Here is a 14,945-nt window from a genome sequence, read left to right as displayed (position 1 = left end):
GCCTAAAGATCCTGCTTGCAGATCTCCTTGTATCGCAGTTGTGGTCTCCCTCTGGGGCGATTTCCCTGCACTCATTCTCCATCCAGGAGATCTTTTGGAATCTGACCATCAGCCATTTTCAGAACATGCCCAAGCCAACGCAGATGTCGCTTTTTCAGTAAAGTACATATGCTAAAAATTCCAGCTCGCTGTAGGACTACTCTATTTGGAACTTTGCCTTGCCAGGCCATAACCATGATCAAAGAAGATCTAAACTTTTCTTGGTTAAGGTGCTCTCCTGAAGCCACTGAAGACAGCAGTAACCATCTGCATCACCATGTGGCAATGCATTCCAGAGGTTCGTTGCACATTGGTCCACCCTGAGCCCTTGCACAAAGCTAAGATTTAACCAGAAAAATGATGTTCAGCACCTGGAACAGAGCTGATTCTAGAAGAAAATAAAGAAAACCAGTACCTATTTCGAGGAGCCCGGAGGTCCTTCCTACTTGAGACCTTTCTATAAGAAACCGGGATTTGATCAAAAATCAGTTTTTACTTATTTGGGTAAACAGAACATAAGCAAAATTCTTGGTTTGCAAAGACCAAGCCCGCGGGAGATGCAAGACATCTGGAACAGATGTGTGACATAGGAAATGAAACATGCCGGACACACAGGTGGCATCCAGCTGAAACCCCATCCACAGCATCAAATGACAACATGTTCAGAGGAAGGCGCCAAGAGGCTCAAGGGTCTGGAAACCATGACCTATCATGAACACCTGAAGGGTCCTGGTAGGTTGAGTTATGAGAAGAGGAAAATGGCATAGCGAAGTTCAAAGATGTGAAGGGCTGGCTGTTGTGGGAATGATGGCACAGGCTTGCTTTGTTTAGTTGTTTAGTTTGTTTTGGTTCAGCAGGTAGAACCTGAAGGAAAGGAGATCTGGACTAAACATTAGCAAGAACTAACTGACAGTAAGAGCGGTTTGACTCTCCTCTGTTAGAGGGCTTCAAAACAGTGGTGGCTATCCATCAGAGACATTCAAGCTATGAACTTCCTCTGCCCGTAGGCGGCTGCACCGCCTGACCATTGCCGGTCCTGCATTTCCATGATTCCATGAACTCCGCCATCACTTCCAGGCAAGTAAACCCTCCCTTGTCTCATTCTCCTAGGGAAAGTTGAGGAAGCACGACATGATGGGACCAGAGAATTGCACAGCTGACTGGGAAACCCAAGGGCCATGGGGTTGAGCTCTTGAGAAATCAGAGCCAAAACAAACAGAACACTTTTCAGCGGGGGAAACCGTAAAGTGTTACACACAGGCAGGAAGAACCAGGCACACCAACGGAGGACATCTGGTTTGGCAGTAAGAGGTGTGAAAAGGATCTGGCAGGTCCTAAAAGATCTCAAGCTGTGCAGGAGTCCACAGCATCATGCAAGAGCAAAAAGAGAGAGAAATACATAGAATATTGGTCTGCATCAAGAGAAATGTGATGTCCGGGTTAAGGAAAATAACACAATTACTCTACTCTTCCTTTGTCAGATCTCCTCTGGAATCCCATGTCCACTTCTGAGCACCACAGTTTGAGATGGATATTCCTCAACCGATACATGTCCAGAGGAAAGAGACCCAGTTGGTCAACAACCCAGAAGTCAAACCCAATGAGGGCCCAAGCCTCTAAGCTATCCTCTCCAGTAAGCAATTTTCTAAGACTCTCCATGGAATCTTGTATTGGCAAAATGATGCAGGAGGCCATCTACTTCCTGCATCATTTAAGAATTTGAAGCACGAGGTGGGTTGTTTGCAGCTTTCTTAAAAACAAGACACTCCTGTGTGTAAATATGCTTGATTTCTCAAACAACAAGGACTCTAGAACCATTTTCAAAAAAAAATTACAGAGACCTTAAAGAGAGCGCATACAGTCCCACTCTTGGCCAGTGGTAAGGAACCTCAAATGTCTTTCAATTTTCTCGCATGCTGTAACAGCGTAGATCAGAGCTTTCCCTGGAATCTCAGATGTTCCTGGACTACAACTCCCAGAAATCCTGGCCAGCACAGCTAGTGATGAAGGCTTCAGGGACTTTTAGTCTGAAAGCATCTGAAGACCCAAGGTTGGGAATCATTGGCTTAAGTCAATGTGAGCAGTGGGATTGAGTGAGCATCCTTTCCACGGCTAACTCCACCCTGTATTAAAGGTAAAGGTTCCCCTTGACAATTTGTCCAGTCATGTCCGACTCTAGGCAGTGGTGCTCATCTCCGTTTCCAACCCATAGAGCTAGCATTTGTCTGCAGACAATCCTCCAGCGTGACTAGACACAGAATGCTATTACCTTCCCACCAAGGTGGTCCCTATTTATCTACTTGCATTTTTGCATTTTGCATGCTTTCCAACTGCTAGGCTGGTGGGAGCTGGGGCAAGCGATGGGGGCTCACTCCGTCCCATGGATTCAATCTTACGACTGCAGGTCTTCTGACCTTGCAGCATAGAGGCTTCAGCGGTTTAACCCTGTATTACATCCCTGTATTATCAGCAGCCAAACAAAATATTCTTTATAGGAAAGGCTTGGGTTGCTGTCCCATGCAGTTCACCACCTCTTCCTTTAGCCTCTGTGGCACACACCACATCAGGCCTTGAACGCCTGCCATAACAGTTGGAGGGGGAAAAGCCAGCAAAATCCAGGAGCCTCCCCCAGATGGGAGGATTTAGTAAACCTTCTCCTTCACAGCCTCAGAGAATTTCCAGAAGCTCACGGGGCCGTTCAGCACCCCACCCAAACAGAATTTCTGAATTCGTCAGAGGAAAGGAAGCCACATCATTAAAAAAAAAAAAAAACCACCTCCCATCTTCTTAACATTAATGATCTCTGATTCTTGTTCTAACAATGCTTTCTTTGTAGCCCCCGTTGCCCTCCCTCATTTCCTCTCCTCTGCTTTAAAAGGTTGCTCTGCAGTTTTGAACAAAAATACGGAACAGCAAACACCGTAGTTCTCTCGTTATCAAGGGTTTTGCGCCTCCACTTAATTCCTATAGTCAGAGTTTAAAACCCTTTGCGTAGGAGTAGGACAAAAGGGGTAAATTGAAGGCTAGCAACTTCTCCCTCCCGAGGAAAGAAAACAACAGATCAACAGGGTCCCTTTTATTCCACCTTTCTAGAAGTGGCGTGGGTTTTTTTAAAAAATCCTTTCAGCTTCCCACATTTCCAGAAATATACAGCTTCACACGGAGACATGTACATTTCCAGCAGGTTAAAGGGAATGAAACCAGGCTTGTATTGTAACAGATCTGCCCCCGTGACGAAGAGAAGCAATAATCAAATAAAGGGGGAGAGGAACCATCACAGAGGGGTGGATAGCTATCCCAGGGCCCAGCAAGAGAACTGGGAGTGGGGGACTGGGGAGAGAGAGAGACATCTCTGAACGTGGATTGTCATGGCCCTTCTTCTAAAGAATATTTTCAAAAAAGGGCATGGAACTTGGCAGTCGTGCTGAAAAGTCTCCAGAAGGGATGGCTGGCTTCCTTGATAGGACTGCTGATGGAGATGTTTTGGTTCTGGAGCGTGATGCTCGGAATTCCACAGTCCAAAATACCCAAAGTATCCTTCTCGGAGTTACTAGAGGAAAAGATGGCCAGGTGCCATAGAACCACAGAAGACTAGACCTCTTGTCCCTCAGCTCTTTCACCTTCAACACCCTAAAAACTGGGTTTTCAACTCCCCCCAATGTGCTCCACTGCCCCATAGCGGATACCTATGCCTGGATCCTGTGAAGTGGAACGCTGGGCCACATCTGTCGGCTTGAGGCACCGCCCGGGCGCTCCCAGCCGGCTCTCCCACAATTGCAAAGATTTGTGGGAGAAGGCTCTTCTCTCATGGCATGACGCTGGCTCTCACGAGATGCCACCAAGCGCCGAAGGAGGTCCTTCTGGTCTGGCACCGTCATTCACACAGCGGACAATCATATGTTTCCAGAAATGCTTGGAGGCAAACATTCTGTTGCTGTCCAGCCGTTGCCATTTCACGGAACACTACCTCTCGCGAGCAGCCAGCAAAGCATTTAATCATGCTCTGCGCAAGATGTGTTTTGTTCGGTCTATTCTGCATTTATTGCCGAGATGCTCAGAAGACCATGACTAGGAGATGAGAATGACCATGACGCACAGCCATTTTTCTACACTAGGAAGACCCAAAACTTCTGAGGTTTGTCGCATGCCAAAGGCACTCCAGTCCCCTGATCAATTTGGGTGCCCCAGGGTGGAATTTATCTTTCCATTCAGTTTCACTGCTATTCTCACACGGCCATGGATTGCCATCTATGTTCTACCTATGTTCTACCTACCTAAGATGAGGCTCCAATATTTTGGCCATCTCATGAGAAGAGAAGACTCCCTGGAAAAGACCCTGATCTTGGGAAAGAGTGAAGGCAAGAGGAGAGAAGGCGACGACAGAGATGGACGGAGAGGGTCATTGAAGCAACCAACATGAATTTGACCCAACTCCAGGAGGCAGTGGAAGACAGAAGGGCCTGGCATGCTCTGGTCCATGGGGTCGCAAAGAGTCGGACACGACTTAATGACTAAACAACAAACAACAACACTATGTTCTCCACCCCAACCCATAGACTGCCCTCCTGATGACTCACAATCAGTTCAGACACCACCAATCTATATGTGACTTAGACTGCGTTTCGTTCCTCACTCGTTCCCCACTGCTCCAGTCTGGATTGCCTCTGGGACCGCTACGCCGACTTCTTACTTTTTCATCATTCTACCTTAGAATCGTAGAATCAGTGTTGGAAGGAGCCTCTAAGACCATCGAGTCCAACTCCTTGCTCAAGGGAGGAAAAAAAAATCAAAGCAGATCTGACAAAGGTCTGTCCCATTTTCTCTTGAATGCCTTCAGCGTTGGAGGGCTCACCACCTCCCCCCTGAGGTCAAGGGTCCCATTGTCCTACTGCTTTAACAGTTAGGACGTTTTTTCCTGATACTCTGCTTAAATCTGGCTTCCTTTAACTTGAGCCCATGGTTACATGTCCTGTACTCTGGGATGAGTAGGGACAGATCCTGCCCCTCCTCTGTAGGACCGGCTTTCACACATTTCAAAAGTGCTGCCTTTGGGCATGTTCAGTTCTTTCCGTCTTTCCTCCTAGGGCTTGGTTTTCAGTCCCCTGATCCTCCTTGTTTCCCTTCCCTTTGAATTTGCTCCAGTGTGTTGGTATCCTTCTTCAAGTGTGGTGCCTGGATGCAGGAATCTAGATGAGGTCTAATGAGTGCTGAATAGAGGGAAACTGGTACTTTGTGGGATTTCAAGACTATACTTCCGTTCATGCATCCTAACATTGCATTAAAGTCATACAGGTGACTCTGTGGCTCTGATTTATAGCAAATGAAAAAAATCATCCCTTTGGATAGCCCCCCAGGGCTCTGCCCTGCCCATTCTTTAACCAGCAGCCTCTCCCTGGGAGGACGAATGTGGTAACCCCAAGACTATTCCATTTAGGCACAAATATTCAGCGAGGTGCACGAAGCAGAGAACCTCATCAAAACCTTTCGGGGGGAGGGGGGCTGTTCCAAGCCCCGAAGGTCTACCACTTCAATCCCATCTACTGGCTGACGGATGAAAGCCAAAGGGCACCTCTGTTGGCAGAAGTTGGGCTGGGCTTCCCTTGTCAAACCATGTCCTCCTGGAGGCTCAGGGATTCTAGAAAGGCAAGACCAGTTCCCTCTAGTACTGGGTGTTTCCCAATACTAGAGGGAACTGACCCCGCGATTCTGGCTTTTCTCTTTCTGTTTTCAGGGTGAGCCCTTCTCACGTGAAAGCAAACCTTGCCAGCAAGGAAGGCATACCGTATTTCATTCATGGCTGGAAAAGCCGTGGTTCCTGAGCCTTTAAAAGCAAAACAAAAAAAAATCGAGGTGCGCTCAAGGACCTGCCCGGTGGCGCTCGGCCAACTGGCCGCAGCGCTTCTTCTGCTTGAACGCTGCACCCTCCCTCGAGATCCCAAGTCTGGATCCTTCTCACCTCTTTCGAAGCAAAGGATGGATCAGAGATTCCCCCAGTGTCTGTTCACTCTCCCCTCCACCAACTAACTGCCCACCCTCACCCGTTTTCTCCTCCTAGGACGTTTAAATAAATATTTCTCATATGCATGTGTGTGTCTGTGTGTGTGAGAGAGAGAGAGACTCTCTCTTTTTGTCAATGGGCAGGGGGTTCGCCAGATTTGGGGCAAGGCTGCCTGTGTCTTGAAGCACACTTTTTCCTTGCCTTCTCTACTCTTTTGATGTTTATTTTAAGTGCAAGAGGATGCTTGGCTGCCTCTCCTCAGCAGCCTCCGCCCCCCCCCCCCCCGCCCCCGGATCTATACCAGCCAGGGCCAAGATGTACATGACGGATCCTGCTGAATTTCCCTAGCATCCTTCTTCCTTTTGCTTCAGAAAGGGTATGTACAGCCGATGGGGAGGGGAGCTGCAGGGTTGCATCCACCCAGATCCCCCCCCCCGACCCCACCTCCGTGCAGCTTCTCTTGCTGCTTCTGATGATGCTCCAAAGTGTCACTTCCTGCAGAGACCCAGGGATTTGTAGTTTTTTTCTCTCTCTCTCTGCCGAGAGGAATGGCCACTCTCTTGATCCCCACCGGAAATGACATCTCCGAGCACACTCTCAAGGCATCCTGTCACGTTCCAGGCAGGCTGGCACTGAAAAGGGCACAGTCCCACCACCACCCCTCTCTCTCTCTCTCTCTCTCTCTCTCTCACACACACACACACACACACACACACACACACACACACATATGGGTGGGTCTTGTTAAGGGGAGAGGGAGGGTTAAGGGAGATCTTCAAAATAATTAGCAAACTTTCCTGGTGAGTTTTCACATACCTCTGTGTGTGTGTGTGTGTGTTTGTAAGAAATAATCACAAAAGCCAGACGGCATGCATGGGGGAGCCAAGGGCTGGCCAACCAACCCCTAGGCAGCATGAAAGGAAAGAGAAACCCCATTAGTTCAGCCGCTGCCATCCCCTTCCGCCTGGGTCTGAGAGCTCTGCCGAGACGTTCTGCCGGCTCTAGCCACTGCCAGACTTGCCAGCATCCCATCCCTGACCATTTATTTATTTATTTATTTATTTATTGGACTTATATACTGCCCCATAGCGCTACAAGCACTCTCCGGGCGGTTTACAATTTTTAATTATACAGGCTACACATTGCCCCCGCCCCCCAGCAAGCTGGGTACTCATTTTACCGACCTCGGAAGGATGGAAGGCTGAGTCAACCTTGAGCCGGCTACCTGGGATTTGAACCCCAGGTCGTGAGCACAGTTTTTAGCTGCACTACAGCGTTTTAACCACTGCGCCACGAGGCTTCTCTGGACACGGGGAGATGCCCGGGCAAGACGTTATTCTGCTCCTTGAGGCTCCTCACCAGCTTGTTGTTCTGCTGGAAGCGAGGAATCTCAAGGAGAGGAACAATCCTGAAGGGCTCCTTCTTTGCAGAAAGCACCGACATCCCTCACATTGACAAGGGGAGCTGGGAAACGCCTTGCCCTTGCTCACAGAGCAAGGAAGGGCCGGATCACACCTCCTCATTCTTGCCTGCAACGGAAGCGGCAAGGAGGGCCGCCCCTGGTGCCAGCTGTGAGGCCAAGGGCTGTGCTGAACAGCACCACGGAGAGCGACCCGTGAGCTCCTTGCTCTGATGGAGCAGGGAGTTCCACTGGGACCCCTTTACACCTCTCCTCCACCGCTCTTCTTTTCGGGCTGCCGAAACGTTGCAGGAAGAAGGCCTGGCCTTCACCGCTAAACGCCCGTTTGCCCTTCTGGGACCTCATGCCAGGCAGGCCCACCGCTGGCATTTGGGGGCAGTTCCCAGGGAGCTCTCAGGAACAGGGCTGGGATCGAAGCGCCAACGCCGGGCTCACAGGCTGGCGCTCTTGCCCTGGGCCTCCAGGTCTCGGCTCAACGGGTTGCAAAAGGCGGCCTGACTCCCAGCGAGTGCAGGACGTGGCAAAGGTCAGTGGCGAGACTGCTGAGAGCCCCCCCCACCTCACCCCACGCTTTCCAGACTGCCGCTGGTCTGTCCTTCCTGATGACCTCAGGAGTTCCCCTCTTGGTTCCTGCCAGTTAAAGAGGCCTGGACAGGGCCGTCTACTCGGAGGAGTCCCACCACAACAGGCTCCTCATTTTGCATCACAGAGGGGTTCACATGATGCATCTCGCATGTACAAAGCGCCACCCACGCAGAATCTTAGCCAAGTCTTACAGAAGCGCTGAAAAGCCGGGTAACATTTTATCCCGTTTTCTCCTCCTAGGACGTTTTTATCGGGACCTCAATATTTGGCAGATCGTCTTCTCCCACCCAGATCTACCCGAATCACCCGACATGGCCAGCAGGGACGGCTGAGGGGTCTGACGCCGAGGGAGGCCCGGAAGGCAAAAACTAGAAACCGGGCCTTCTCGGCGGTGGCCCCTCGGCTGTGGAACGCCCTTCCAACAGAAATGTGGCTGGCACCCTCGCTGGGTGTTTTTAAAAGCCAATTTAAAACTTGGCTATTCAAGCAGGCCTTCCCTCCAGTCAACTAAATCTTTCTCTTTTTTTCCCCTCTTCTGCTATTCCATCTTGGTAATCTATTTTTTTAAATTAATTGTTCTAACTCAAATTGTAATCGAATTTTTTTATGATTTTTTTTTAAAAAAATTTATACTGTGCTATTTTATTTTGTAAGCCACCCCGAGTAGACATGGTCTAGAGGGGCGGGGTAAAAATCCAATAAATAAATAAATAAAATAAACCCCCATCACAAATCCTGCTTGGGCCCCCTTCCGAGGGGTCTCCGGGCAAAAATTCCACGGGGTCCCAGCCTAGATTTGCTGGTCACAGCAGCATCTATGATTAAAGGTCCCGGAGAAATTCTTTCCTGCTCCTTCCCCTACTGTCCTGGGTGTGTGTGTGTCTGTGTGTGTCTGTGTGTGTGTGTCTGTGTGTGTGTGTGTAAATAAAACCAGGCAAACCAAATAAAAATAAAGAATGTAAGAGAAGTTCCTGTTTGTGGATCTTGTTCGTCCAGCTGCATAATCATTATGAATTCTGAGTGAGGCCTAGTCGGCTTTACGGGGGTCCCCAAATGTCCAAGTCCGGAGCAGCAGGTAGAAAGTACGTGTCCCAATCTGGGGGGCGGTGGGGGCAGCCCTTTAGGCAGGGCTGGTAAAGGCGAGTGATGGGGACACGGCTCCACCATGTCACTCTTCCCGGAGCCTCCCCGACCCCGCCTGTGGCCACTTGCATCTCCAGGGCCAACACTGGGTCGGGGCAGGTGCATGGGTCCTGTCGGGCGGCGAGGACACCGAGGCTGGGGAGGGTGTGCTGGGTCAACCGGGATCTGCCCGGTCAGAGGGTCAGCCCCCCCCAACCCCTTCCGTGGCTCAACGGGCCGGACGGGAGGAGCTGGCTCAGCTTGTCCTCTCTCTCCCCGCTTGCCACTCCGCAGAGGTGCAGAAGACATGGGGTCCCAGGGCTTGATGGCCTCTCCCCCCCCCCCCCGTCTCCTCCTCCTCCTCTTCCTGAGCCCTGTGGCCCCCACCCTCCGATTCCCACCACCGTGCCCTCCCCCAGCGGCCCTGAACCAGGCCGCGGCGCTTCCTCCACCTGAAACAGCCCATTTCAGCCAACAAGAAGCTCGGGAGGCTCCCCCAGATTCTGCGGCAGTGCCAGAGGGCACGCGGGGGGGGGCACGCTGTGAGGGCACCCGAGACGACCCCCTTTGCCCCTGAGACCACAGAGAAGGACGGAGGATGGAACAAACCACCTCGTGAATTAATGGCAGAGGCTGCGATTTTCTTCACCCCCCACGTGTTCCTCGCACCGAGAGGCACCCGGGAAACAGGGAAGGCTCCCTTCAGCCATAGAACTCTCCGCAGAAGTCTGGATGGGGACCACAGCTGTGTCCCTCTGTTCTGGCCTACCCAGCCGTTGCTGCCAGGGCAGGGCGGCCTGTGACCCAGCACCCTGAGGACAGGATGGGTGCCAGGTTCAAAAATCACCTGTTTTGTCTCAAGAACCCCCCCCCCCCCCGGTGGAGCCTTTTCACTCAGCAGGTCTGATCCTGGATCTGCGCCCAGATGGGAGGACCTCCCGAGGGACCCCGTCACCAGTGCTTTTGCGCCAGGGCGATGGCGGGGGGGGGGCTTAAAAAAAATAAGGAAAGAGTCCAAGTAACTTCACAACTGCTTCCAGGGCAGGAAAGGGCTTGCCATTCCCTCCACAACCCGCTGAACTGAAGCATCTCCGAGTCGGAAATTAATTACCTCCTTTTCTACCTATTTGCAGAGCAAAATCCCTGATTGAGCTTTCTTAGCCCTGGCAAAATATTAATCATCATACTCATACTTGTGTCAAGATTTTTAGATGATTATCGGTAAATGTTATTTTTAAATGAAAACTCATCAGCTGACATCTTGCCAAGATTAAAGGACTACCCAGAAAGGCGAAGCACGAGGGAAACTTTCTCGGAGAGCATCGGCGGCGGAGATAACCCTGGGTTTCAGCTGGTGAACATCCCATTTCATGGACAGCCCCTTGCTCTGAACGCGTCCTCTCAATCAGAGGCCCTCTCGTATATTTCATTTGTCTCTTGTTTTCCTTTCACCAAACGTCTCTTGAGATTTCCTGCAATGACCCACAGTCACATCAAAAGATTCTCCATTCAGTGGGGAAGATTCCCAGCGGCACATCTGATTCCACTGAGACCCAGGGGATAACAGGCTAGTCCTCATTGAGGTGGGCAAATTTCAAAGGGAAGAGAGTCAAGTCTGCCTCCCTGAGCCCACCGCAGGCTACCTCAAGCCTCCTAAACCCAGAAATGGTCAAAAGTCTTTTTCCAGTTATAAAAATAAGGTACAAGAGAAGGCTCCTGCTTTAAGGAGAAACGGTGCATCTCCGAGGTTTCCAAGTGCATGACTCTCCTATTTTTAATTTTTAATTAATAGAGGACACAAAAATCAAGTGGCACCCCACATGGCCCCCACCTCTGAAGTAAAACTATGCCCAGGCTGCCCCATCGCAGACTGAAGGGAAGGCCCCACCCTTGTAGGACCGGCTGCCTCTTTCACGTTGCTGAGCCACCCAGAGAGGAAAACGCAGGTTCTGTGTGGGATGGACTATCGGGCAGGGGGGGACAGGAGAAAGCTAGCTTGCACCCGTTGCAGCCTGCAAGAATAAAGTGCTTCAGCCCAGACAGGTCTGCCCTATCAGTAAGGGAAAAGGGGGCTCAAGAGGCACAGATGTGGCTTTCGAGCATTCGTAAAAATACACAACGCCACCGTTAAGGAAGCGTGGGCAGGCGGTGAGAACAGTCGCATAGGTGACGGAGCTAAAAACGACTCTTTAATGGGCACCCGTGGCTAGACGCAGCCTGCTTAAAGGAACACGTTGCCAGCCTTTGAGGAATGGGTGGCTGCTAGCCCCAGACCACCTCTGATCCCAGCTTTCAGAAGACTCCAGGGGAAGTCGTTAGACGGCTGGGGAGACAGCCCCTGGCGAAGATGTGGGCATGTGTCTCCATAGGTGAAGGAATGTGCCCTTCTGCTCCAAAAGGAACTGTGCTGGAATTCCAAAAGGAATCTCTTTGCTTTCAGAGAGGATGGAGGCTGGTTTGCCAATGAATGCCACGGAGATCATACCTAGCTGTGCGCTTTCTTTCCCCTCCCTGTGTGTGTCTCTCTCTGTCTATTTGCATGTACCTGCCTGCGTGGGCATGTCTTACTCTTGTTAAGCTTTCTCCCACCCCAGCCCCAAAAAAGGAACTCTGTTCAAGACTCCCTTCCTAAGGCTCCCTTCCACTTCAGGAAGTGGGGGGGCACAAAACGTTAATCTCAGCAAAGATCTCATCATTTGCTGCAACAGCCGAACAAGGTGTTTTCCTTGCAAGCAAAATACCGATTTGCCAACAGGCTGTTTATTGCAAACAAGAGGCACAGAATCCATCCCCAGAACCACTGTACAATCAGTGTGTTTTTAATTTCACAGAGGCTGATGGCCGCTCCTGCCCATTCCGATCAAGGATACCCAAAACGAAATCCACGCACCACTTAATTCCTACCTCCGAAACCACTAAAAGGGCCAACCAAAACCCTCTCCGGGAGAGCACAGCTTCCACCCACCACGGGGAAGGATGCTTGATAAAGCCTCCGCTGGCATCTCTGCCCTTTCGCAACCAACCCGTTAGGAACATCTCTTTCGACAGCCGACCTAAATAGCCAACGGCTTCCGCCCACGCACACAGGGACAAATGGCAAAGCGGTGGGCATTAGGAACAGCCACCGGCATATAGACCGTTGTGCAATCAAGGATCTTTGAACAACAATTTTCGGACAAAGCCCTTGAGATACTGATGGCCGAGTCCTATCGGCCAGTTCCAGGCCTGCCAGGACAGGTCAGCCACCAAGAAACAACAGCCGCACTCAGAATCGGAAAAAACGACAATAAGGGTACTTCTTTGTAAGCCAGAGTCTCAGCAAAATTGCACACCTCCGTCAAGACCAGCCAGCTCTCTTTTCCGCTGCAGGCAGGCCTTAAACAGCAGGGAGCAAATCAACACTAAAAGGCATTGGATTGTTTTCTCTCCCAGTTCTTCCGCCGCTGACTTAAGGAATCCCGAACTTTCATCTCCAAGGCTCAGAGCCACCAAGCCTGCCTGCCTGCCCACACATAACATGCTGTCTTTGTTGGGGGGGGGGGTGCATGGAGAAGTCGGATTCCTCGAACATCCTGTGCTGCACTGAGAACCTTTTGTAATGTGCGCCTGGGTAGCAGTGGGGGGTTTTGTGTGGGGTTTTTTTTTCCAAAAAAAGAGAAAAAGATGCATCCACGGATCTGCGAGGCTAAACCACCGAGCCCTGTCAGAGCAACACCGTTCTGCGGGAGCTGCCAAGATCATCAACAGATGGCCGGGATGGCTATAAAGCAGCAAGAGGCCATTAAGAAATCCAGGTCTCTTTTTTGGGGGGGGAGGGTGTTCTGTTAAGGGGTGGAAAGGAGAAACCTTGTGCATTTCCATCCGGTCTAGCAGAAACATTAAAAAAAAATCTTTGTGAAACTAACGAAGCCTTTCAGGACCACATTTTCGGCATGCATTTGGCTACAGATGGTTGCACGGGCAGGACTTTGGCACGTCCGATGGTGCCTGTACGAGGATGCTACCCAAGTGCACAGAGAGGGAGAGGGAGAGGGAGTGAAAGCCAGCCACTGATATTTGAGCCAAGCCATGAAGGAGACCTATCTAAGAGGCCCACTGGAAGCGAAATTCCTCTGGCCACTGAATCCGTTTGGCCCTGCATGGTCTCTACTTCCACTGTTGCACCCCAAGAGGGAGCGGATCTTGGGATCTTGCTTGCGGTCCAAGTGCAACAAGGCAAGAGGTCCAGCCGGTCCCTCCCCCCCCCCCTTGGAGAAAGCGGATCCTCTTCAAACATGCCTCCGATCCTTCCCTTCCTCCCTCCCTCCATCAGGACCTTGAGGGGAGGCAGGAAAGGGACCCACCTTCCCCTCTTCCCCACATCACTGGAGGCAGTTGCTAGGGCGATGGGGGGGAGAGATGCTGGAGGGAAGGCATCCCTGGCTGCGGGGGAGGGGAGGGCCCAAGGATGGCTGGATCGAGCAGGTGGTGGGGCCGCCCGGGACAAGAGGAATCCCATCCGTCCCCTGGCTGCCGGAGCCCGGAAGAGGGAAAGCATCTGGGCCGCTGATCTTGGAGCAAAACCTTGTTCCTTGCTCGCTTGCTCGCGCGCAAAGAGACACAGCTAGGGCTCCTGCCGCAGAGAACGCACGCACGCCTGGCAGGGGAGGGGAGGGGAGGGGAAGGGAAGGGAAGGGAAGGGAAGGGAAGGGAAGGGAAGGGAAGGGAAGGGAAGGCAGCCACTCAGGCTCCGGAGTGAATGAATCTCTTTCCCCCCCCCTTCTCCCCGCCGCCCCCTCACTCCGCCAACGTCAGCCGGAGAGAGCGTGGGCTTGGCACAAAATGCCCGGGCGCCCACCTTCCAACCCGGGCATCCACTGGACACCGGAGGACGATCGGGCGGGCGGGGGGGGGGCGTATGCATACGTGCGTGTGTGCGCATGGCCAGCTCCCCCTTCCCTGGTGCCAGCCTCCCTCCCTCCCTCCCTCCAGCCCGGGGAGAAGGGCCCCGGCTTGCTTGCTTGCTCCCCTCCTGCTCTCTCGCGCGCGCCCGCGCGCCCGTCCACGCGCGCGCTGCCTGCCTTCCCGCGGGTTAACCTCCATCTCCCCCTGGCTGCCGAGCCGAGTTTATTTCCACTTCCACGCCGGGGTTTGGAGATTTAATAGCGGGTTATTTTTAGCATCCCTCAAATACACACACACACACGCACATGCACGGAGGAGACGCACGCGCCGCGCGCCCAAACGCCAGCAGCCTCAACCCTTCCGCTGGCTGGTCTTCCTTCCACAAGGATGCGCTCAGGGCTCCCCCCCCCCCCCCGCCACGCCACCTGCAAGGGTTCGAGCCCCACCAGAAACCCGGCAAAGTTTGCATCCCCACCAGGACCAGTTGGAGGGGAGGGGGGGCAATCCGGGATGGGGGTGAAAGGGGGGGCTCTCTCTCCCTCTTTCTTCCTCTCTCTGGGCTCGCAAGCAAGACGGCGCGCCCCCCCCGCCCGCTGCGCCCAAGCCCCAGGGGAAAAAAAGCGCCGGGGGCGTCCTCGCTGCAAAGTCCTGCGCGCCTCCCCCCCCCCCCGCTTTCCGACCCATCGCCGCCGAGCCCCGCATCCCCCCCGCCCGCCCGCCCAGCGCCCCTCTGCAAAGGAGGGCCAGCACCCCCAATGCCTTCCCTTGGGGCGGAGGGGGGAGAGACGGAGGGGAGAGAAGGGGGGGAGGGAAAGGTTCCCAGAGGGGGAAAAAAGGGCTGGGAAGCGCCGGCTTTGGACAGCTGCAGGGCGGCGGGGAGGGGAGGGGGGCCCGGGA

General features: G+C 52.6%; 1 protein-coding gene across 2 annotated transcripts in view; it reads right to left on the bottom strand.

The window, feature by feature from the left end:
- The window catches only part of MDGA2 (MAM domain containing glycosylphosphatidylinositol anchor 2), a 504,154-nt gene that overhangs the window by 487,218 nt on the left and 1,991 nt on the right, over positions 1-14,945 (bottom strand). The gene's annotated exons all lie outside the window — the stretch shown is intronic.

Source organism: Pogona vitticeps, chromosome 1 (genome assembly GCF_051106095.1).
Source record: "Pogona vitticeps strain Pit_001003342236 chromosome 1, PviZW2.1, whole genome shotgun sequence".
NCBI classification, from domain to species: Eukaryota; Metazoa; Chordata; class Lepidosauria; order Squamata; family Agamidae; genus Pogona; species Pogona vitticeps.
The sequence above is the reverse complement of the archived record's forward strand: the minus strand, read 5'-3'. Positions and strand labels throughout refer to the sequence as shown.